The sequence below is a fragment of the Aphelocoma coerulescens genome (assembly GCF_041296385.1).
Source record: "Aphelocoma coerulescens isolate FSJ_1873_10779 chromosome Z unlocalized genomic scaffold, UR_Acoe_1.0 ChrZ, whole genome shotgun sequence".
Taxonomy (NCBI): domain Eukaryota; kingdom Metazoa; phylum Chordata; class Aves; order Passeriformes; family Corvidae; genus Aphelocoma; species Aphelocoma coerulescens.
In genome coordinates, this window is record NW_027184085.1 from 22,927,927 (window position 1) to 22,952,718 (window position 24,792).

The window sequence follows — 24,792 nt, forward strand, 5'->3', positions numbered from 1 at the left end:
ATGAAAAATTTAGTATTTAAGCGATTTTGTTTGATTTCAGTGCTCTTGACAGCAAATGTTTAGAACCCATGTATTTTGTTCCATGTGCTGTTGACTTTGGTGACCAAAGCAGTGAGAAACCTTTGCCTTGTTTCTTAATTATTGTTTGCTTTAATGGCCTTGTAAAATTATGTTTGTTCTTCATTTCTAAAGATAGCATTCAGTTAAAACCTTGAAGGAATCTATCAGTTTAGAATATTTGCATTCATGTAGGTATGTATTTACTATGTCCTCTCTACTTCTGCTTGTATTTCACTAGGAAAAGTAGATAAGTGAATTTAAAATTTGTCAGTTAGTTTTGGCTAATTCTCTTTTGCCTACACTTTAATCTATCCTTGTGCTCCTATCCTCCACTGCCTGACAATTATCAGGACTAAACTGCTGTATCCATGTTATCATCAGTGCACAAACAGAATGAGAGCATTATAGACAGTTCATGTATCTTGACTCAACAAAAAATACTCAACAAAAATTCTTTTTTACAGCATCTTTTTTGATGCTGTTTAAAAATCTGATAGTTAAGAATTAAAGAGACTTTTGTTAAATTAAAATTGCTTTTTGGGTAGTACAGATAATATAACTTACTTTATAATAATGTGCCTCAGACCAGCTAAGAGGGGAGCCCTATGACACTTAGCAACAGAACAGAAACACTAGCATTTGCATTAATAACCAAATTTAAAAAACAACTTGAGTGAGTGTTAGCAGCAGCAGGTGGGAAGACAGTGTACAGGGCTAAGTGTAGTGGTGTTGGTAAAATTGCACACTTGATAAGATTTGCTCTGTGAAGATCTAATATGATGAAAAGAAAATTGAAATTATAACTTTTCTTTCATAACAGTATGTAAATAATGTACATATTTACAACATATATATAAATAATGTAGTCTCTCTCTAGATGTGCTGATGAGCATCGCAAAGTCAAGTTGTCTGTGTTCTACTCAAAGGCAATGCATAATTTCTCTTGGGGAAACATTTGAAAATAGTTAAGCACTTATTTACATAAAAATTTTCACTTCAGTTGTAGCAAAATAATTAATAAGATTGTAACTGGAAGCAATAAATAAACAACAAAGATAAAACTTTAAAGGATCTATGACCTTCTGCTAATCTCTTAATGAAATCTTTGGTATTTTGCTTACTCTTTCCTCTTGTTTTTCTCCCCAAAGTTTCAATGACATTATAAGAGCATTCACATACTTCCTCACATGTGTGTGCTCCTTTTGTTGCGATATAAGTAGGATAGAAGCTTATAATGCCTTTTCTAATAAGCCTGAGATATAGACTCTGAAAGAAAGCACTCTGGCAAGAAAGCACCAGTTATGTTAGTTTTCCATATAATATTAACCAAGAAGTGCTTGCTTAATGCAGGGGTGCTAAGATCCTTTCAGTACCTCAGATCACAGCTCATGGTGATCCACACTCTGGTGAAATGACTTAGTAAAAGCATATGCTGTGCCAGATGCTGGTGTTGGACATCTCTGGAAGACAGCAGGTGTTAATGTGCTTGGGGAATGTTATCCTCAGGACTCTGATGGGTGATCATGAGGTCATTGAAGATGTGGAGGTTTGATCCCCTCTTTTAATAGCTGAAGTTTCACTGGCCACTTGCTGGTATTTTTGACAGAGGTTGATGAAAAGTGCAATTCTTGGACCATGGGCTTCGGTCATCCCAGCTACTCTGGAACCTGTGAACTGATGTGACATATATTCTTCTGTGTTTCATGAAAAGAAATGTTTTGTCTAGCTAGTCCTGTTCTTCTCCAGGTAATAACACTTACCTAACTTTCCTGGATAGGATCCTTGCTGTGCTTTAGGCCTTGGAAACAACTGAGAGAAATCAAGATGAAGGAAAGCAAGCAGAGTATCTTTCTTTAGGTCTTTCCTTGTGATGTGATAACCATCAGAGGAAGGAAAGCCGTGGTTTGCTCAAGATGTTCTAACTGTCATCTTATCTGTGTGCTGAAGTTTGCTTCATGATGGTATTTTGTGACTTCAGGAATCATATTCTGTGTTTCTGGTTAAGTCCTGCTGTATCTTAAGCCTGAAATAGGAAACTTGTTAATAGTTCGGAGGTGACCAAAGGGTCTCTCTCTCTGTGTTAAATCCGTGTAGTTAAGAGCAGAATACAGACGGGGAGAGGGAATTGATTCTGGGGATTTGTGTTTGATTTGGGATATATGGTCCTGTTTATATCAATACAGTTTTGTACTATGTACATAACAGCACAGAGACAGGGTGGGGTTTTACTTTTAGAAACAAAGAATGGATATGTGACCAGTGTTGTTTGGTTTATTTGGTTTTGTTAAATCTCCTTTCTGTGTCTGTGCTTTGCCTTTTTTGTTTTATTTTTCATGTAGTTCATCTTGGTTTAGTCCTTCTTTGGAGAACTTTAAGATGATCTAAACGTACTAATCCCAAATCGGACCTCACTTCCATTTAATAGAAACAAAAACTAACTGGATTTTTTTTTTCCAATTTCTTTCCTTTTGTCTGTCATTAGAGGGGAGAAAAGATGTGTTACTGAGTCAGAAAAATATTGTGATTTCAAGTTCTTTCCTTGGGAAGGCACTGGGTACTTTCAGATGGTGTAAACTGCATTGTACTGATAATTTGCTTATGGAGTAGCAAATACAATGGTTAATTTTAGTGTTATTATTTCTGGAACCTAGTGCAGTTCTTACAAGCAGTAAGTAAATAGCAATTGCTGCTATAGAAGAAGCGCAGTGTAGTGCATAGAGCTGCCTGTACTGACTCCTGCATTTGACTTCTGCCTCTGTTATTAACCTGCAAAGTGGTATTAGGAAAGTTAATGAATTTCTTACTCCTCTTGTTGACTTAGATTGCAAGGCCTTTTGTCCACGTATTGAGCCTCAGTTCATGTCAGTGTGCTTTGGTGCCTGTGGAGTCCTTCACTTGCTATAGTATTACAATTTTTACTTGCAGAGTTTCTCATTATTTCGCAGAAACTCATTGTATTATGTGGAATCCTGAAGACACTTGAACAGTTATTCTACAAGAAGAAAGCTAGTAATAGTTTCCAGAGCATGGTTTAATATTGCATCTGGTCTTGTGCAACTGCAGGCTGATGCCAAAAGGGATACTTCAGCCTGTTCTTTCCCTCTCTTGCATCAGCCCCCAGTCCCAAGGTGAGTTCAAGGTAAGCAGCTGATTCAGAAAAAAAAACCCAACTGCCTGGGAAAGAAAACTAAATCAGGACACTATGCTGGCCTGGCAGGTCCTGTGGATGAGAAATTACTAGATGTAACAAAAGGGACAAAGGCATAATAAGCAGCTGGAAGTAGGTGGGGAGAGTAATACTGTTTCTTTCACCAACAGGTAATAAATACACCGGATGAGACATAGCATGGAAACGCAGGCTTATTAAGAGCTGCATTTTACAACCATATTCTGCACACAGCAGAAGAGTGTCTTGCAGTGGATGTGACAGCCCAGCTACAGTTCTGCTGTTAGTTGCTGAATACTAGGTGTTCTTCGCTACAAGTATATTTTTCTAATCCAGGTTTTTAATTGCCTTTTTTTTTTTTTCTAAAGTAACAGTCATCTTTGTTATCCGTATTATGATTTCAAGGCGTATTTCTGATGCCTAAATATAACCTTTTATTTAATTTTAAATTATACTAAAGTCCACTTAACCCTGCAGATTGAGAGACAGGAATTGCTCTTGATGTGATAGTTTCTATAGACCTTTTATTCATAATTTCCCCTTTAAACTCTGTCAGGAAACTTGATTCATCATTGAAAATTACTTGCGTAATTGGAGTTGACTCTTTGAAGGGCATTTTTCACTACTGCCCTTTCTCTTAAAAATGTATACAAGAGATTAGATTGGCTTCTTTGATCTTACTTTCTTTGTGAGCCTCATGTAATAAGATCTTGTGTTGAAGGACTTGTATTTTCTTCCCCACTCATGGTGAGTTTCCATGAAACAAAAAAAGGGTGAACAGTACGGAAGAAGAGAGACATGAAATATTAATATGACTTTGGAAAATGTGCTGACTAATTTTAATCAAGGAGGCTTTACACACAGTCCACACACACTTGCAAGGACATGAATGTTTCCTGTCAGTTGCATTTATGGGTGAGGTTGCCGAGTATATTCAGCTAAGCAAGGGGAACAACAGTTCAGCAGCAAAAAAGCAAGTGTGCCTCTGAGAATGCTGCAGCCCAGCAGGGACCCTGGCTCTCAAACCGTCTGTGAAATTGACCTAGCCAATGATGTTGCTGAAATTTCACATCTGTTATTTCTTACTGCCCACTTCTTTGGCAAGGGCGACTCTTCATTTTTTCCATTATCGGCAGCTGCTGGAACTAGAAAGAGCTTGAGCTCATTTTCAGATGTGCTATATAGACTACGTTTTACCTTTCTTCCCTGCCCACCCCCCCTCCTTTCTTCTACCACATACTGAAGCACACTGACTTGTTTCCAAAGTGTAGGATCTATGAGTTGCATGCTCAACATGAAGATAAGCAGATGTGTTACCCTTGTGCATACAAATAATTTTTTTAAAAATGTGGCCATCATAATGTCTGGGAAAAGAGATATTCTTAAAAAGAAACTGTCAGTGAAAGGAGAAATCTATATACATTGTGTCAGGACTCACCAACATTATCATTGAAACCTGCTTTCAACCCTGGCTGACTAGACTTCCTTTATGAAGAAAGTAAGTGCACAGAGCTCAGTGGTGGAGCCAAGTACTTTATTACCAACTGAACTGAACTGCTTTAAATAAAGAATTTCTTTTGCACTTCTTGAGGCTGTCTAACCATTTTTCTTCAATGTCCCATAGAGGAATTCTCTTACATCTTTCTGGCCCTTTCTATCTTAAGTTATTGGAGCTCTTAGATTACTTCCCAAAACTATTAAATGGAGGAAGGTGTTACAGCCTCTAAGCAAGCTGGAAAATAACCTGCTGATGGCTGTTCAAATTTTTGAGTCTAAAATTGTGGAATCGAAACGTAAGAATACAATATATTTTTTTCCCTGATAATTTATGCAGGCAGACCATGGAAAAAGCATTCAGTGATAGTTACAAACTGAGAACTGGCCAGCCTAATGAGCAAAGGTTGCTGGCTGAACTTGTTACTAATACCAGGGAACCACCAGAATTCCTTCACTGATTTTTAAATCAGCATGAGATAATAGAGATATGGGTTAATCAAGGACATCTACTAATACATGTAGTAAGGTATCCCTGACAGCTGAGTGCTGTGATCTGATCGTGCTGCTGCTGTTCTGCACAGGTGCAGTGCTTCCCTCAGAACAGCAGTCACAGATCCCTGTTAGGCAATGCAGAAGGACTTGGGACAAGGCCTATACAACAGGGAGAGAATATTATTGACTTTCAGTGGCATGGAATGGATGGGAGGAATGGATGGGAGGGGATGAGGTAACATATCTGACCCAAAGGTGGGTCAATCTTATGCTATATATGCCTCCTAAAATACTTCAAGATGCCCACGAAAAATACTTTTAAAATTAGTATTTTATTGTTTCTAAATATTAAAATGCTTTTCTGGTGACATATAGTTTAAGTGCCTGATAGAATTCTATATTGCTGTAATTGAAAAAAATTGCTATACCAAATGTAGGCTGATTATTTTCTTTGATTCTACACTTTTTACATGTCTTTAAATCTGTTTTTTTCCTAAAGCAAAATGGTTTTGTCTGCTTGTTGAAGGTTGCCATTGTCCTTTATCGGATGTGTTTTTAATCCACTTCTTTCAGAAATCATGCAGGAAGTTAAATATTTTCATAAAGATTCTTTTGGCGGTAAAATTTAATGCAGTAGACAGTGAAAAAATTTATAGTCTCTAAAGATTTATGGATTTTATTAAATGAGTGAAAAATCTTTCCCTGCAGATAATTTTTTTTTTCATGTATTGGAAAAGTTGAATCTGAGAAGAACAAAAAGAAACTCTATGCTAGGGAGGTTGAAAACATGCCTTGAAATCCAACTAGTTTTCCAGGTTGTGTTGGGTGTATTTCTCTGTGGAAATCGGCTACTACTCACATTTCTCCTGAAACTGTCAAATCTGTTAGAAGTATGATAATAAAATACTCTTGCATGGGCATATGACAAAACAACATTATACTTAATGCAATTAAAGCATTCTCTAGGTCTGCCTCCCTGGCATTCTCATGGATGGTTATCGAGTTCTTTTTATTTGTTACTATATTTTTTAATGATTATTTTCCTGGCAGCTGGAGGGACTCTTCCTCAGAGTTACTACTAGCATACTAATGCTTGTGTAATATAGAGGGGATGCTGCTTTGTCTGCATGTGAAATAATCTAAGTGAATCAAAAGAAAATGGACCAGATGCCATGATTCTCACTTGGGAAGTCTTTATCCCATTTATTTTTACTTCTTTCAGTCACCAATCTATGTGTATAATTCCTTCTTATTAAAGAAAATACGTGAACAGTGATAGCACACTTTAACTTGTGCTACATTTCAGCAAATTATTTCAAAAATTCATGACTTCTGTTTTAGGATGGTGCTCAGCTAACAGTGATAAAATAGGAATTAGGATTAGCTGTGCAAAATCATATCTTTTAGCATATTTTGTGACAGTCTGAATGACTGCTATGTTCTTTTTTCCAAATGTGGCTGGAGGCACAGCTCAAAACATTAAACCTATGGAAAGCCTGTCTGGAGGTTTGTGTGTTTCCAGGTATTTGAGTATCCTTAGAAGTAATCTTGTTACATTGGCACACTTCTAATATTTTAACCTATTAAAGCATCAAATAGCTCTACATACCATGAGCAACCTTCTAATGTTGCCTGAGTTCAATTCAAAATGACTAAAGTGTAATTATGATATGTTTGAAGTGTATTGCAATCATCAGAGAAAATAAATTGTTTCTTGGCTGAGACCATTTGTCATAGTCTAAGGAAACATCCAGAAAGGGGAAAAAAAAGGGTTTTCAGATACATAGATCTCCTTCAATAATACTCTGTAAAAGTGAGAAGTTTCTGCATTCACTTCTGAGTACTAAGTCTCAACTTCTCTGTTAAAAGCATTTCTGTTTTTAAAGTTGACTTCGTGGAGTTTCACAAAGATTGATGAAAATTAGAGCAACAGATTAAGAAAGGGATGAATAGCAAGCAAAAGAGTTAACAAAAATAAAAGCCAGTAGCTAGAGAGCAAAGAAACAAAGGTTGAAAGCTTAAGTCTCTGTCTCCCGCAACATAAGTAACAGTTGTTGTTCTTCCCACACCCAAAGATGGGAGCTAGTAAACCTTCAGGTGTCCAAGTGTGAGGCACATAAAGTGCTAGACTCTTGAAGGAGCTTCTCAGGAACTTCTAAGGGTTATGATGATGTCGCCTCAGTTCAGCATTGTGCCCAGCTGCTGAATACTAGGGTAGAAAGTATAGCAGAGAGCACAGAGCAAAAATACTTTTGAGAAGGGTTTCATTAAGTCATTTTAAAACTAGACTGTAGAAAGGACAAGAAATAAGCTTTATTGATCTGGTGCACTGGGAGAAAACCGCAGGGCTCGCTTGCTTTCTTGGAATATAAGATGTGATGTTCATGCTTAGACATCTGCAAAACTTATGACAAAGATTTTATTCCTTTTCTTCTGTAGGTTGATGATACTGGGGATATTACAGCTCCTACCCTGCAAACCCTTATTCACATGTAAGAAAATTCCTTTTGAGGGTGACAATCTGCTGTGAGCACACAGAGATATTTTGAAGTGTCTGTGGGAAAGGCACCAGGGCTGATACTGAGCTGGGTATTACTTTGTTCCATTTTCACTTCTTCTTTAGGGGAAAAAAAAGTTATTTCTACTTAAAATCCACTGGAGTGTTTTGCATAAGTAAAGAGCTCAGTTCCTTCAGCTGTTGCTTTACTTCCTATTTGAAAAAATATTTTTAATCTAAACAAGTACTTTGATTCCATTTTTTCCCATTTTTATTACATGCTAATCAAAAATTGTCAGCTTTATACTATATCATGCAAAAATTCTGTTTACTCTTTGCACGAGTTCTTCAATCCATCTTTGCCGTGACTAGTCACATTTTTCTCTAACTCTGTTGTATTTGATGACTAGAGAAACTGGGCAGCCTTTGTCCCCCTTTATGATTGCTGTTGTGACAGGGCAGCTGATCAGTGTGTTGAGCTCAGCCCACTTGCTGAGGCCGTCAGCTTCATCTGAGTTTTGTTCCTGTTCTTACAGTTTAGTAACTGAATTTTGGTGAGAGCCCTTGAGTAAGGTGCAGTCCATTTGTTCTGCTAACAGCCCAGCTGTGGATATATAAAATCCCCTTTCCCTGTTGCTCCTTGCAACAACCAGTTTAATTGTTATGGGCTCATAGGAACCAATTAGATTAACAGATGTTAAAGGGAGCCAGTTTCAGGTCTTGGTGGGAAGCAGTAATTTGAGAAGCCTTGTGTAAGGGCTTGCTAACACCTAGGTGCGGAGTGTCTGGGTTTGAGGCTGTGGGTGCCATGAAAATTGCATCACTTTTCTCCTGTTTGCTGAGGCCAGATGGGGATGTTTGTAAGAATAGCAGCCAGAGCACATTCTTACTTACTTTGGTAAAAGACAGCATATTCTAGAAGCTCATCCTTGGTTTTGTTACAGATTTCCTATGCTTCATTAAGTTCTGTTGAACACTTATGTCCATGCTTTCTTGAATGTGTCTTGTGGAGAGAGTTTATTTTGGGATCTTTTTGGTTTTCCATGTTAAATGGCAAGTTAGTTAAAATATAAAATAGCCTAACAATCTGATGTGACAGAGATCTGTTAGTTCATCTACTTAATCCATGGCTGATTCGGAATTTCTTCCTGCAGGGTGCAACCTGAGAGAAAGTTTTAGTACTTCCAGTGTTGGAAATGAGGACAGGAGAAGTTTTTTTTATTGTTCATCTACTGACTTAAATTGTTTTGGTCAGTGCTGCAATAGCAGGATCTGCTCTCAACAATGATTCAGAGCTGCAGATGTTCATGTGGATATTGAAAGGCAATTTGATTATGGCTTTTCAAAAACTAAGTAAGCGTTGCATGGATATTCAGAGGAGTTGAATTTTAAAATATATAAGTATGTCTTCACTTATATGTTTTCCCTCTCACCTTCTGATTTATAAAAGTATTGATTCTTACATGCCCACTTGCACCTTGAAAGCATTTGAATGGCTTTGAAATCATAGAACAGAATAAGAGCTTTTAACAACCAAGGCCCAGTCAGTATTGCTTACTTACTGATACTACCCATTAATTTTATTTGGTTGGTAAAAGAAAAAATAACCCAACCATAAGATTTAGCTTCATCTATGTCCCTCCAGTTTTTGGCTTGTTCCAGCTTATATGTGGGTGGAATGGCATACCATCACTATCAAAAGCTGTCCGATAAATAAATACTTGTTTTTCTCTGTAAGGAAAAAAATGGGGTTCTTTCATTAGTGAAATTTTCACATAGCAAAGAAGACACATTAGAATTCATCTATGTGGATCTTGGTTCACATTCACTCAGAAATTCCCATTAACAGATGAAAAGCACTTTTGTAACTATGTCTTGGTTTTGTTTCGCCAGAATTTGATACAAAATAGTCTGGCATACGACCAAGGGTGTCGCCTTGCATGCTTAGTATCATGATGCATATATGTAAGCTGACAGATTCCTCTCTGTCTCACCACAGTAATGAAATTGTAAAATGTAATTATGGGCACCGTGGCTGAGGCTCCTAAATCTGTGACTCAAGGAAAACACTAGATATGACTCATGATAAAATCACAAGAGCTGGAAATCATTTGAGCTCACTTGGTTTCGATAGGTATTGGCTATAGTTGCACATTTCTTTGGAGGATCATGCTTGTAGGTTCAGCTAGCAGCATATTTTTGTGGTATTATCCATGCTAATAAAAAGGAAATTAATAACACTGGGAACTGTGCAGTGGTATTTTGAGGATGGAACTTTGTTTTCTGTGCCAGCTGATGAAATAGTATTGATTTAAGTAACTATACCCATATTTCACAAAGGGACTATATAAGTTTGACTTCATATTTGCAAAACATAATATATTAAATAATGTGACACAGAACTTTACAGTTTGATTCATTGGAAGCTAATGTATTATAGAACATAATGTGTTTAATAACAGGATCACTTTCCAAAATAGGTCCATAAAGCTGGACTTTTGATATTCCTATGAATATTTACAATCTTATCCACAAGAAACAGAAGTCAGAATAGCAGACTCTTGGATGAAGAGAAAATGAGACCATTTTCCACCTGAGTTTAATCTATAGATCAGTTCCATATTCTCAGCTGTTTGTGTATGTTAGTCCCATTTCCTAACTGGCAAAGAGTGCAGTGATGCAGTGTCTATTGTATAGATCTAGCAATTTGCAGCATGCCTAAATCACTGAGAATTATATGAAGTTATGTATTTTGTCAGATTTTCCAACCAGGGTGGCCTAATCCACCCAGTTTTTTAGACATTTTTAAAATGTTGGCGATGTTCAAACTTGGAATAATCAGCATAGCTGTAAGAGTTGTTACATGATCCACCTGGATTTAATCCTTGAAGTGAGAAACAGCTGTTGCTTTTTCAAGAGCTATTCATACGGTGTTTGTGTGCATGCAATTAAGTTTGAACAAGGAAGGGTATCTCCATATCTATAGTAACACGGGTACACATCTGTCCAGTGTTCACTGAATGTAGCTGTAAAACTCCAGTTGGCTTCAGTGAGAGTTACTTCACCTTTAACAGTGGAGTTATGTTGAAACACCTCATGCTGAAAGGGTCTTCTAGAACTTCACAGAATTTGGCATGTTATTTGAAAAATCCTGCAAAAAGATTGTTCCTAGAACACTATTAAGTAGCTTTATTTCTTTCACCTCATTATATTTGAGACTTTTTTTTCCGCCTCTGGAGTCTGTAAATCACAGGGTTAAAAGAGGCTCAGAGAGAAATTAATGGCTAACAGATATTAGCCATGTATGTTTCAGAAGTCTTGGAGAAGAAGAGAGCAAGAGATAGAGAATAGTAGATAAAACATTAAACCTTTTGTCATTACCCTAATTATTTTTGGAACAAAAGCAGTATTCATCTTTGAGACATGAGTGTATTAAGATGGAAAAAATCTGTTGAATCTTTTGTGAATGGCTCATAGTCTCCTACTTTTTAATTTATAAATAGTTTGCAACTCACAGCTTAAGTTGTTAATATTCTGTGACTTGAGGATCAAGAAAAAGTCCTATTCAGACTGAACTCTGTCTCTCAAAGCCTTAACAGTCTGATATTTGTATTACATAGTCTAGAACAAAGTCTGTTGAGTAAAACATTTATCATTTGATCTAAATTTATTATAACAGAATAGGTGTTTTTGCCATGGAAAAGTTATTTAAACAGTGATGGAATGGAGTCAGTTTGCTGAAGTGTGATGAACTACATGCTACAGTAAGGAACATATTATTTTAATTAAATGGATGCACAAGTCTTTGTGATCTTATTATTCTGATCAGCTCTTGATAAAGATCTAGACAGAGTTTTCCAGTTGCTAAAGCATTTTTCTGACTTGTGCGTGATGGCTTGCACAATAAGGGTTGACAGCAGCTATACTGATTAACATACTGGCTTTATAATTTTCATAAAATAAGAGGCATTGTCCCAGATCATTATCACTACCTTTAGTTCTTAAATGTTACCATTAGTGTTACTTACTACTGAATAGTAGTTATATCTGAGCAGAATATTGAGAGTAATTATAGCTGAGCAGAATAGCCTGCTTGCTGCTTTTAAAGGGTAAATTGAACTGTGCCCCTTTGTTCCAAGGCAGAACTCAGCTTTTGGTACACAGCAATTCTTGGTAAGTGACTTGTCCTTTCTAAAGTACAAAAGGCTAAGGGGAGCTATAGTTTTACAGGAGGAAAAAATAAAAACTTGAGATGCTAAATCACACAGACATATGTTAAGTTGTATGCAGTATATTGAATATTAGTGAATCAAGATCAGATTCCAGTCCTTTCTTTGCTGAGTGGAAAGTCTTCCTACAGCTATATTCAGAGAAAGGAATTTTGTGCTGCTTTACTTCTCCTTCTTTTCAGCCATTGTAGGAATATACTCCAGAGTCTGCAGTGTTGTAGAAACTATAAATTATGTAGCTCCTGTCACTACAGTATTCTAGCACAGTATTTTGTTTACCCATAGCTGCCACCTTGGAAATGCAGAGCTGCTTCATGCCATTCTTTGTTGTTCTAACCTGACATTTACATGTTATAAAAAATAATTAGTATTCAAACATTAATTTTACATCTGAGAGACAATTTGTAATTCTCTCTCTAAAAAGAGGGTACTACTGTACCTTTAGTGAGAGCAACCACTTTGGCTGTGGTGATGTATGACTGAAGTGGGGACAGTGAAGTTTGATCTGTAAGTCATAAGATGTTCTTCCTGAAAGTGAGTTATGGGTTGGTTGGTTTTTCTTATCCCAGGATTAATAAGAAAACACTAGCTGTTTGCAGAGTCTGTTGTTCTCAGGTTTGAAGTCTTACTGCTGTCCTCCTCACATCTTCAAGATGAGTTTTAGCTCAAAAAGGGAAAGAAAATAGAGAGGTGCAGAGCAGATGGGACACTGGTGGATAAGCTCCTATAGCAACAGTTTGAATGTTGGTCAATAACAAATATGCCTTGCTTGTTTGGAAAAGGATATTGGGCCAACACTGTTTTGAAATGTGCTTTTATCAAATCTCTTTCTAACTTAATAAAGTATTCTCCAGAATAGTTTGCAATTGTTTCAACTTGCCATTTACCAGCTGATGCTACCTGATAACAAGCCGATGAAGAATTTTCTGTGAACTTTCTTAAAACCTGAAACTTTATGAAATCAGTATTTTTCATAGGTCTGTATTGCAGACTTTGACAAGAATGGAATTGCTGGCACAAGCTGGACAGATTAGTTTGCTATGAAACAGCGAACAAAGCTGGACACATTTCAGCCAAAAGTCGAGAGTTCTGTCCATGTTCACACATACTAGGTAAAGACTTTTAAAATCTTGTCTTTGTTTAATATAATTAACTCTTGTGATGGAGGAAAGTTCAAATAATTTCTCTTCCCCATATAGACTGTATCTTTTAGCTGTAGTGCATAAAGAGTTTCCTTGTTTTGCTTTTGTTTTACATACTTTTGGGTTGGGTTTTATTTTGGGTGGATTTTTTTTTCTTTCTTTTTTTTTTCCTTCAATGCAGAATTAAACATTTTTTCCAGGAATGGACAATAGCTGTCTAACAGACAAAAATACATTGCATACTAATGCTAAAAATCACTAGAAGTACTTGGAAAAAACCTTCCTGCTATGTTGGTTAGGAAAGTGGGTTATCTGCATGTTTCATTACTGTGGTTTGATTTATATTGCCTAATTGCAGCTAGATTTTCAGGGCTTTAGAAGTATTCATTCCATTAGGAAAAAAACAGTAGTTCTTTGTTTAAAGAAACATTTCCGGTGGGAGGTAGGAAAGTCTGTAAATACACACACCTGTTTTGTATGTGTACATCTTTGCAAAATTTTCACTGAAATATAAGCACCTGTTGTACCCAGAGCCATTGTGGGTTGCTGGCTGGAAACAATTTGAGTTCTTGAATAAAAGAAGCATACACTGAAGCTGGATTCCTCAGTACAGTCTGTTTTGTTTGGTTTAATTAATTTTTTTTGAGAAAGAGTGTCTGCACATTAATTCTTCAATAGGAGTGGGAAAATATTAGATAAATTTGATAAAGGGACTTGGCAGGGTTTCATTTTATAATAAAACATGTCTTGAAGGTTTGGGGGTGTGAATCATATCTTAGTGTCTCTTTTTTGTTTAAATTACTTTTTTGGAAAACAAACTAGATGAGTTTGCTTGAGGGCAGTGTAGGATAGGATGGACAGAAAAATGTCCAAGTTTATGGTGGTGTGAATTTTCATTAAATTTTAGTGTATGGAGTTCTGTATCTCATTTGTACTGTCAGACCTTATGGATAATGTCTCCTCAAAGCTGATGGGCATTAATGTCAGGCCAAGCCTTAGCTCCTCATTTTGGACATACTGGTAACATATGAACAGCACTAGGAAGAGGCAATGCAGTGGCTTGACCAATGCTGCTGAGCATCCAGGGCTGTCTTTGGTACGTGAAAGAGGTGATTTTTTGATCTGGGATCTTCTGCAGTACTTTTATTTGGTATGCTGTTGTTGTGCGTATTTATGTTGGGACAGAAAATCTGTTCTGTTGTGTACAGTTCCTCTGCAGATATCAGAAATAAAATTGTGAGAAAAGAGAAATTTTAGATCATCTTACTTCTGTAAACTTCCTGGTTGTTTGTATTAATTTTGGAGGAGACATCTGGAAACCCTGACTCCAAAATGTTAAAACTCAGCAGGCAGCTATTAGTAAACATACAGAGGAACATCTGCAGCAGCTGCAGCATGAGTTTCTGTGCCTCTCCTCAAGCCCTAGCTTCAATGACAACTTCTCTTACAAGCTATCTATTAAGACTTTGATGTAGAAGAGAAGAGAAGCAGATGTAAGATATGATCCTTCTGAGTTACTGGTGGGTATTACAAAACAACAGAGATGCAAGTGGCTTAGCAGCTGTTTCCAGTTAGCCATGACTTCTTGTGTAACTTGGTGGTGATGCTTTAATCCAGGGATGGAGGAGTATGGGTTTCTCTTCCACTAATACAATATAAATATTTGCACAGGAGAAAAACAATTATGCAGAGCATTATTCAGTAAGGTTGTGAGTCCCAAACACAGAATCACACTGATTATCTTTCTTAAAAAGAGAAAGAAAAAAACAATTGAAAATTTTGTAAGGCTAGGTGATTACATATGCTATCTTCATGATCATTTCCAGGCCATTAATAGCTTTATATTCTATTATTTCATACACTTGAATGTTTTGTTTTCACCGTACATTCTCCCATCTTCAGATAATTTGTCTTGTTTTCCTAATTGCTTTGTCATTATTTTTAAATAATGACAAAATAATTACATAATTTTCCTTTGTTCTTCCAATGCCAGCCAAAATGGAGACATTTGCTTCTTTTATTTATAGTTAAATGTTATAGATCTCAACAGTGGAAAGGAAGAACAACCAACAGGACAGGCAGGCTGAGTGACAGGGTGAGCTTCCACAGCTGCTCCAGCTGACAGCATTCATGCAATGAGTTTTGCAAATAGTCAGGTCTGCCAGTAGCAGCAGAGCTTTTGTTTGGAGGAAAAGGTACATGATTACAAAGAACTGACACCTTTGCATAGAGATTGAGAAAGTTGATCACTGGTTTTCTGGAATTTAATGCAGGGTCTCTTTGAAAGAGGAGATAGGGCAGTGGAAGTTTATTTCTTCCTAGAGATGTGTTGATAGTGAGACAGATGGGTGTCTGTGACACAAAGTGTTAAGAGCATGCACTGGAAAAACATTAACTACTTGCTTTGTCTTGCTACCACTGTGGTTCAGGGGTCCATTTTATGATTATACTGGTAGACCAAAGTCAAATACACCCCTACAGAAGTGTATGATAACTTGTATGGTCTTCTTTTCAAAGGACCTCTGAACTGGATCTGCGTTATTCTGCTTTATTTAGTTGTTAAAATGTTCTCATACTAGCTATTGAAGGATGCAATTTAAAGCTTTGATGAGCATGGCAAATCTCTTCCTTTTGTCAGGACTGACTTTTGGGCTTTGAATGCAATTTTCATCAACTTGTGAGACAGCGTAAAGAAAATTTAAATTACGCTTGCATCCTTCCCACTTAAACAGAAACTTCCTACTTAAACCAAATCTGACTTCAGGCATCAGCTTCTTGTGTAAGGACTTACCTTTGACTTGCCAAAAGATTGTCTTAAAAGATGTAAAAAGTTTTCCCTTGCTCTTAGGATGATAGCAACAACAGTGACAAATAGAGAGGCTGGAGATTGTTCTTCATGGGAGAGAGGTGAGTGACAGGCGAGGGAGAGGTAAATACAAGGTAAATCCTTTCTTTTTTCTTTGCCAAATATTATATTAACTCTATAGAAAGAAGCTAGACAGAAATTGAAAGGTATTAATTAAAATGGCAATGAAACAGAACAGGAAAATCAATTCAACCTGAGAAGCTTAATTTTTTTTTTTTTTTTTTAGGGGGGACAGCTACCAACAGAGTGAATTAATGTTGAACTTAAAGGTCATTAAAAGGTTCTTTAGTAAGGTGTGTCATAGCTGAAGTTACTGAAGAAGTTACTAAGCTACAGAAGAAATTTTTTTCAAACTGCTGTACATATTTTTCCAATATGATTTTCTTTTAACTCTGTGGGATTAGAGAGTATATTTTCTCTATATGTTCTAATGTAAGTAGTGCAGTACTCTTGGAATTGTATAAATTTTAAATATTATTTTCAAATTTTTTTCAAACATTTGTCAGCTCTAGCTGATGGCTACAGTTGAAGAATAATGGATTGTTTTCAGCTTTGTGAATGGTGTTTTTCAGAAAGTGGATGTTAGAAGCATTGAAATTCAAATTGCAGAGCTCCTCATGGCAAGAAGCACCTTTCTCTCAATGGGTTGTTTGTGTTTTGGGTTTTTTTAAGTAGCCCACTGTAATCTTTAATCCTGCTGAAGAGGGATTCATTGCTGTGGACACAAAACTCAGGCACATTTGTATATTTATTATGTAAGTAAGGAGAATTTTAAAAGAAGCATGTTCTTACAGTCTACTATGTGAATAATGTTTGTATTACAAAAACAAAAGTAAGGAAGGATGTTTTACTTTCTTTACTGTCAGAGGCTTCTGTTAAGGAGAATGAGGTGGCTGGCTGAGGAAATACCCCAAACCAACTGTGAAAATTTTTTTTTCCCCTACTTTTGCGTAGGACCTTTCTCTGTTTGCGCATGCTAATGCATTAGCCTGGGACTTTGGGCATCAAATGGCAGCTTCACCCACCTCAAAGCATTTCCCATATTGGCATTTACTATGCACTCTTCTTGCCAATTAGCTCTACCCTACGCAAGCCCCTTTATTGCTTTCAAAGTTCTTTCGCAAACTCAATTCTTCAGTCTCTGTTACACTGTGAAAGGCCCTGAAGGGCTGACATCTGTCTTTTGCCTGTGTAACTAAAACAGAATTTGTGCTAGAGAACCTTAACATGTGGCTTAAGTAAGAGAATATTCCATCGATAACCACTTTTTTCCATTTTGGTATTCTATTTTCAATCTCCATGGCTGAATCAGTGCTAAAGCTTTTACAAAATCTGCCTGGCAGTATAATTTATGATTAGACCTGAGGGGTGAAGGCTAGCTCAGCAGTATATTTCACATAAACAAGTGCTTGGAGTTGTGGGAAAGGCAATTTCTCCGGCACACAGGCAGTGTAGGACATTTTCAAAGCCTAGACACAAGACAATGCAAAAGAATATCAAAGAAGGGAATATTTCATGCTCTGACTTGTAATTTTAATTGTTTTGGGGGTTTTTGGGGTTCTCACATGCCAAGTTAGCAGCAAAAGCTTGCTATTCTTTTACCTACGTTTTGAGGATCTTGTATAATGCATCTAAATCCAATTTCCTGAAAAGAAATGCTTGCTTTTGGACTGTGTGAATTATTTTAGGAAGAGAAACTACTTTTTTGTCTCAGCAGCATGGTGTAGTAAGTGCTTTAAACCCAAATCCACGTCAGATACTTACTTGACAGGTTTGAAATCTAAAAAATGGCTGACTGTGCTCTTCCCTATAAAGTATTCTGGGGAGTGGGTTGAACAGGTTAAATCCAGGTTTTTCAGGATTGACTGTAAACTCTCACACAACTTTCAAATCTATATTCAGTATTGTTAGATTAGGTTTAAAACCTATTTTGTCAGTAATGAGTGCATTCATTTTCCCCATGAAGAATAGGAATACTTGGTTGTCTGATTGTCCTGGACAATTCTCAAGATAAGCATGGACCAAAAGGAACATTCTTCTAGATTTATGTGTCCTTCCCTCTCTGACCTCCAATTTTTTTTTGTTGAAATATGTTGCTGGGGCTTATTTCCTTAGAATTTCAATTCTTGAATCAAACTTCTGGGCATCTGATTTAGAATATGGTAGGACTTCCAAACTACCCAGGAAATATTATCACAATAGCAAAATCATGTCATGACAAAATGCATCTGCTAATGAGTAATTAATACTGAAAATAAACAGCAGTTGAACTGAATACATCATTACCATGTGGAACTGGAACCATATGACAAACACATTTCAAATCTCTATTTTGTCCAAATAGGCAATGAAATATCTACTTCAGACTCTTGAACTGAAGTAATTTTTTCTTATCCCTTTACTTCTCTATCTAACACTTTCAAAGGACTTCGTTTATTTCTCAGATCCCATTAACACAGTGGGGTTTTAGGTTGAAAATAGCTGGGAAACTTAGTTCAGATGTTTTACAAAAAAATTCTGAGTTTTGTCTCGCATAGATTTTTATTGTGTGTTTCACAACTGAGTCCATAAATAAATTTGCACAGTCGGCAATTTAATCAAGCCTAATCTTTCCCCAGCACTCACAGGAACTGCCAGTGATACAAACATTTAGGAATTCTAATTGTATATACAGTGTCACCTAAATCCTTTCATCTCTCTCAGAGAAATTCTTTCCTGTCTGTTATCTGGAAACCAAGTTACTGAAGTTTGTATCTGCTGTTCCTGAAGGGAAAAAGGAAAATGTAATTTTTTTTTTTTAACTACAAATTTATTAGTGCACTTATTATTAATTGGTGGGAACTGAGTCTTGTTGCTTTCTTTACTGTGTGTACCTATAGACATCTTACAGATGTACTTCATTTTTCTATGTGATACACACTTCAATATTTTTAAAGTAAATATTTATTGCAGTTGGAGTGTTTAATATATATGTTAACACTGATTACTGATTATGTAAAACTCTGCGAGGACACATTTGGTGTTCAGGATTAGTATACCAAACTCACATGAGTGAGTGTAAAGATGTTTTCAATTAAGCATTTAATATTAAAGGTGCTCAGCACCTGACAGTCTAGAAAGAGATAGAGTTTCTTGAAAAGTGCATTCCGTCTCTGAGGAGCTCAGAGAAACCTCCACCAAAGGCCTTCTGTCATTAATCCTATGCTGGGAAGTCATATCTGATGTTCTGATTTCAAAAGCATCCTGCAATAAAGTCAATATATTGAAGATAAGAACAACAGTCTGGAACAAAGTAGATTGCTGGAACTGGATAAGTAAACCAACTGGAAGCCCATTCTTTGAGAGCTTACTTGGACAGTGTGTGCATATTTAATTTTTTTAATGTGCATCTGTAGCTGTAGTTTCTAACTGTTGAGCTCCCATGAGGAAATGAGCTCTGAGACAGGACTTGGAGGATAGTCATGGTAGATGAGGTCAGGAAAAGACCTCAGGCCAAAAAAGCCCTGAACACAGCACAAGAGGAATGTGATGCAATAATCTTTGATTCTTGCTGCAGACTGCTCAGTGTGTGGTGGGGTTTTTGTTGCTTTTCCTTTTTTTCCCAAGTGCACAAGTCTAACCTGTCAGCTGGTGTGATGAATGGTGCTAGTCTGTAGCTGGAGAGTGGTGTGGCCAACCCTTCCCTGCTTCAGGGCACTTCATGCTGCGGATCTGTGGTGCAGACCCAGCTCTGTCCAGAAGGACTGTGGGGCAGGGAGAGGCCACAGTCAGACTTGTCTCTCTGTGAAATAAGGAGTGACCTGCAGGGACTCATTTGGAAAGCTGAGTTGTGCATGTCTTTCTGCATTCTCAGGATAATCAGCAGCTTCACGATTACAATTAGCATCCTTGCTCCAAGCCCATGGCATGAGGAAAGGTGTTCTCCCCAGGTCTCTCTGAAACTTTGGGGGGTTTTGCCTAGCACTCTCCGAGGGGTGTCTTGGGGACCACAGGCTTCTTGTGTGACTCCAGCTGCTCACAGCAGCCCACCTGCTCAGTGTCAGAGCCAAACAAAGGCTGGGCTGTTCAGTGCAGGGGCAGATGTGCTGCTTCTCAGGCCACATGCTGCAGCACTTTTCAAACACAAGTGTTGCAGCTGGGAGCTGGATCACCCGATCCCTTTTTTGAGGTGGGTTTAAATGTTTATTTATTTATTTAAACTGCAAGGATTGCCAGAATTTGGCATTGTGGGGGGGTTGGCAGGCTGTTGTGAATGAAAAAATAGGAAGAGAACTCTTCAAAACTTTGTCTGGAGTGTAGTGTTTGAGAATGGGTGTAGCTGCAGTGTCGAGTAAAGGAGGAAGAACTTTCAGTGAAAACAGAAGAATTTTTTTTCTAGTTTTAATCTTGAAGTGGATGGGCTGCCCCTGGATACAATAGGACCAGTGTGACTGAACTACAGAAAAATAAGAGTGATTGCATAAAACTATATTGTTTTCCAACCACATAGATACAAGCTAAACAATAAAGATGAGATCTTTGTGGATAATATACTGCACACCAGCCTGTGAGTCACTGAAGCATTGCTAAAGTGAAATCATTCCAGCATGTGACTTGACTTGTGACTGTGAATGAAGAAATATCCATCGTTTTGACATGTTTTCTGAAAGAAGCTTCTTTTTCTAGGGGCCCCAATCAGTGGGGAGATTTAAGCAATTGTTATGTCACACTGTAACTTTTGTAATAGTGTCCTTCAACTTGTGATGGTGAAGGCCTTTATCTGAAAAGAAGTGGGAGGTCTTGGTCTTGCTTTCATCCCCACTGCTCCCTGGGGTGTGGTCATGCCGCCTTCCTACTGCCAGCTGGGATGCTTTTCATCTTCACTAGGAGCCAGTTCAGCTAGCTCACTGAGAAATTCCTGTGTGCTTCCCTCCTGGTTTTCTTTCCTACCCTTCTCTTCTGGATTAACTTTTTGCTGGGCTGTCAGATTCAGTCACCTTATGGAGGAATCCAGTGGCTACCACAATGGTAAAGAGAAGAAGGAAAATATTTCAGGGAATGGGAAGGATGATGTTTGGTCTCCAAGGAGTCCCTGCTAGGCTAGCTTCACTGTAGCATCTAAGTTCACTCTTCGCAATGTTTACGTGGACATTGTGAAGTACTGATTCAGAACAAGGAACAAGGGAGCTTTAAGAATGCTGTCATGAAGAGTTTTAAAATGTTAGGAAATGCCAGACTTGAGGGTACTTTGTGCAAAATAAATTCTGTACACTTCTAGGTGCTTTCCATCTGTTACTGTGAGCACCCACTTGCTATCACCAAGTAAGCTGGTTGGGGTGCCTCCTGGAGAGACCTTATCTGTTTTGTGTATCAGCAAATTCTGTCTCTCTGAACCAGACTGTCAATCTTCTTCCAGCTCACTTCATTCCTTCAGCCCACCCAGTCTCCAGATGTGGTGTGGTTGTTGTTGGTTTTTTTGTGTGTTCTTGGTGTGTTCTTTTTTTGGGATTAGTTTGTAAAGTTCTTTCACTGTTTCTTTCTAAAGCATCCCCCCAGCTTGGCCCTTTGCATAGCTCAGCCACTGGCAGGAGAGGGAAAAGCACGCTCTGTCTTCAGCTTTGATTTCATCCCTGTTCTGACATGGTGCACAGCTGATTGAAATCACATATTGTCCCCTAGGGAGGGTGACTGCTCTGCTGGTCTGGTCAGGACTCCAGCTTGACAGAAAGGTATGCAAAGTGAGGATGCAGACTATGGAGATTCAAGTCACTGGGCAAACTTATGAAAGGCTTCCAGCTGCCAAATCAGGGTTGATGTGCACCCCTCAGTGTCATGAACCATCTGATGGAGTAGAAGATTTTATCCACTCTTACAGAGCTTTTTTTCTTGAAGAAAAGGTCACCAAAAGGTTTTAATACTAAAAAATGTATCTTCATTTTCTAGAACATCTAAACTGTTCGGCTGAAACTTGTGCAAAAATATTCAGCCTCAGGCAGGCATCTGGTGTGGAAAGTCTCAGCCCAAACTGCTATTTTGGCAAAGTTGTAAGCAATGAAAATACATTTTAAGAGTGGAAAGTGTTGAACAATCGCTGTACTAAGGCAGAACTTACATTTTGGTGGATAAAGGGAACCTGTGATGGAGTTTGAGGCTGAACTGCAACAACTTTCATTCCCCTTTCCTGTAAGGGGATGCCCTTACCCAACTTGAAATTCTCTAACAAGCAACTGCATCAACTGAACGTTTTTCTGACACTTACATAGTTACTTTATGCAGCCTTAGCTGTTACCAAAGGGAATGTGGAGAAGCTCTGAGCTAACATAACTAAAACTTGAGAAAAGAGTAACCTTGGATTGTGATGGCATACAAAGGTTTTCTTGCAGGTTCCTGCAGCACAGTGCAAATGTCATCAGGAAGCCAAGCAGTAGATTTTGTTACAGGATCTAGTTTTATAATTAGTTCTGGATCATTTTGAGCGTATGCATCACCTGGGCTGGAAGTTACTGCAAACCCTCTTGGGTGTCTTGCATCTGCATCCCAGAGGAGGTGTTCAAGAAACACAGCAACTGCCCTGCACATCCTGTTTTGATTTGGTTGATTTATTGTCCTGTAATTTATAAACTGGCCATGTGAAGGCATGAATCTCGAGTTTGACTGATTGCACTGTAAAAGAAGGCTCTTTTCAGTTCACCCTGAAATTCTTACCACATTTCTGTCCAGCCATTCAAGCTTGCCCCAGCCACAGCTGCTTTCATAGCTCTTGCTGAAACTTGAAACTGGAAGAAAGGTAGAGAAAATCTTTATACAGTTTTTTTTGGTGGTAAGCCTACCCAGAAATTTTTCTGTTCCATTATGTTTTCTTATGGCTCTATTTAGTGCTGCAGTTATTTTTACAACTACCCTAATAGGCTTCTGTTTTGTGTTTAAGGTCAAAATTGTTTGTTGGACAAAACATTAATCTATGAAGGGTTTATGCACTGACTGTGAACTAGAACTCTATTTCTAGGGTCCTAGTTATATCACTTCAGTTAATATCATATCTAGTACTTTATATGAATTCAGGCTTCTTGTATCTTCCCTCCCATCACATTTTTAAGACCTCTGGCTATTCTTGTTGCTGTCCTCTGATCTCTTTTGCCATATCTACATATTTTGCTGAAATGTAAATAAAAAAGCTGGATGCATTGAAAGTGCATGTAATCACCACTTTCTGTGTTTTGGTAGGAGTACTAACACATCTTTGAATTAAAACATTCTGGTTTTGCTTTTGTCGTCTTGTCATTCTTTTGGCTCCTACTCAGTTGTGACCCATTTTACGTTTACTTCCTTTTCTATAGAACTGCTAGCTGTTCTTCAGCCTGTACTTATATACCTAACTTCTCTTTCTTGCTGTGTGCCCTGATTGAATGTTGTCTTTTTTGATTGCATGCTACTTTATGTTGTACTTTTAGGAAATAACTAAGTAGAGTTCTGCTGTGTCTGCTCCGATTGTTTCTAAAAAATAAAAACTTCATTCAGCATCCCCTTTCTGACAGGGAGAAAGTGGAACAGTTTTGATGTAGGGTTCATTCTGATCCCATCCCCCTGCCAGACCCCCCTTCCCACCCCACTCCCAACCCCCTCTTTTTTTTCCATTGGCAGAAAAATTCCAGATCTCTCTGTCTGCAATTCTCTGGACATCTGAGCACATACATACATTCTTGAGATATAGCAAAAGATTATCTCCTTCTCATGTACTATTTCTATCTGAGAAAGCAGCATAGCTCTTTCAAAGTGCATCAGTATCCTATGAGCCCTTTTCCTTTTCCTCAGTTAATCTCATTGGTGTTAGTTAATTCATAGCCCTTGATATACACCAAGGCTTCAAGTTCATTGTGTTTATGATATGCAGTCACTATAGGCAGATCCAATTACTGACTTCTATTTCAATAAATTAAATTCCTCTACATGAATGCCTCTTGAATTTCTCTACTAAAGGTCATGTCTGCCATACAGTAAAAGGTTGTAAGGGTTACCTTTGATTTAATCAGTTTTAGCTTACTCTGTTTTTTAATTGTCTTTTTGAAATGCACTTTTGGAAAGCCCCTAATTGTTTGTATTTTTTGATAGCTGCTTGGTGGACTTAGTGTAAACTACTGTCTGAGCTCACAATATGGCAACACAGCACAAGAGTTTTTTTGACATAGATAGTCTTCTAGTGTTAACAGTGTATGTAGGCAATGTGAATATGATGTAAGCATGGGTTTTAACTGTGAAGAGAAAGAACAAGCAGCCCTGCTTTTTGGAGAGGGTTGGTGCTCAGCTGTGTTGGCTTCAAAACACTGAAGTCAGGATGTGTCATATATGCATTCATTCTCAACTAAGTTTCTCCATTACCTGTTTTCTTTAAGAAGCTGTTTCCCAGTGATTTCACATTGCATGCTTATTCTTCTGAACTTTTAAAAGGTCACTCATCATTTCAAGGGCTCTCTCTGATGATTAGTAATGAGAGTCTCACTTCCTGAATACCAGCCGATCTAAGTGAAAACATAGTAACTGAGTCACTTTGTTATTTTGTTTCTAAGATTACAGTTGTAGATGCCTGTTAAGTGTCCAAAGAAGCTTTTATTCCTGTGGTCAAATAGCAAGGCAAGCCTCATGGAAGTGATGAGTTCATAAACTGTTGGCAATTAAGTTAAAAATTTTAAATTAATCTGAATATTTACAACATCCTGTGAAATCTTTCTCTGCAGGAGAAAAAAAAAATCTATACAAACATATTTACCATTTTAAAAGTTTTGCTGTAGTTGAGAAGTCTGATATGTCTACAGCCTTGGTGTTGTGTATTACTTTCTTCTGGGAACTGAATTCAGACAATGTCACTA

At 37.6% G+C, this 24,792-nt stretch overlaps 1 protein-coding gene across 4 annotated transcripts in view; it reads left to right on the top strand.

The window, feature by feature from the left end:
* LHFPL2 (LHFPL tetraspan subfamily member 2) overlaps positions 1-24,792 on the top strand; it is a 117,859-nt gene that overhangs the window by 63,184 nt on the left and 29,883 nt on the right. Inside the window, exons 3-4 of one of the 4 annotated variants that reach the window (XR_011147742.1) lie at positions 3,006-3,188; positions 3,379-4,766. The exons of the other annotated variants lie outside the window; for them this stretch is intronic. The gene's annotated coding sequence lies outside the window, so the exon portion shown is untranslated. Of the gene's footprint in view, positions 1-3,005; positions 3,189-3,378; positions 4,767-24,792 lie in introns of those variants that run through there. 4 annotated transcript variants of the gene reach the window in all.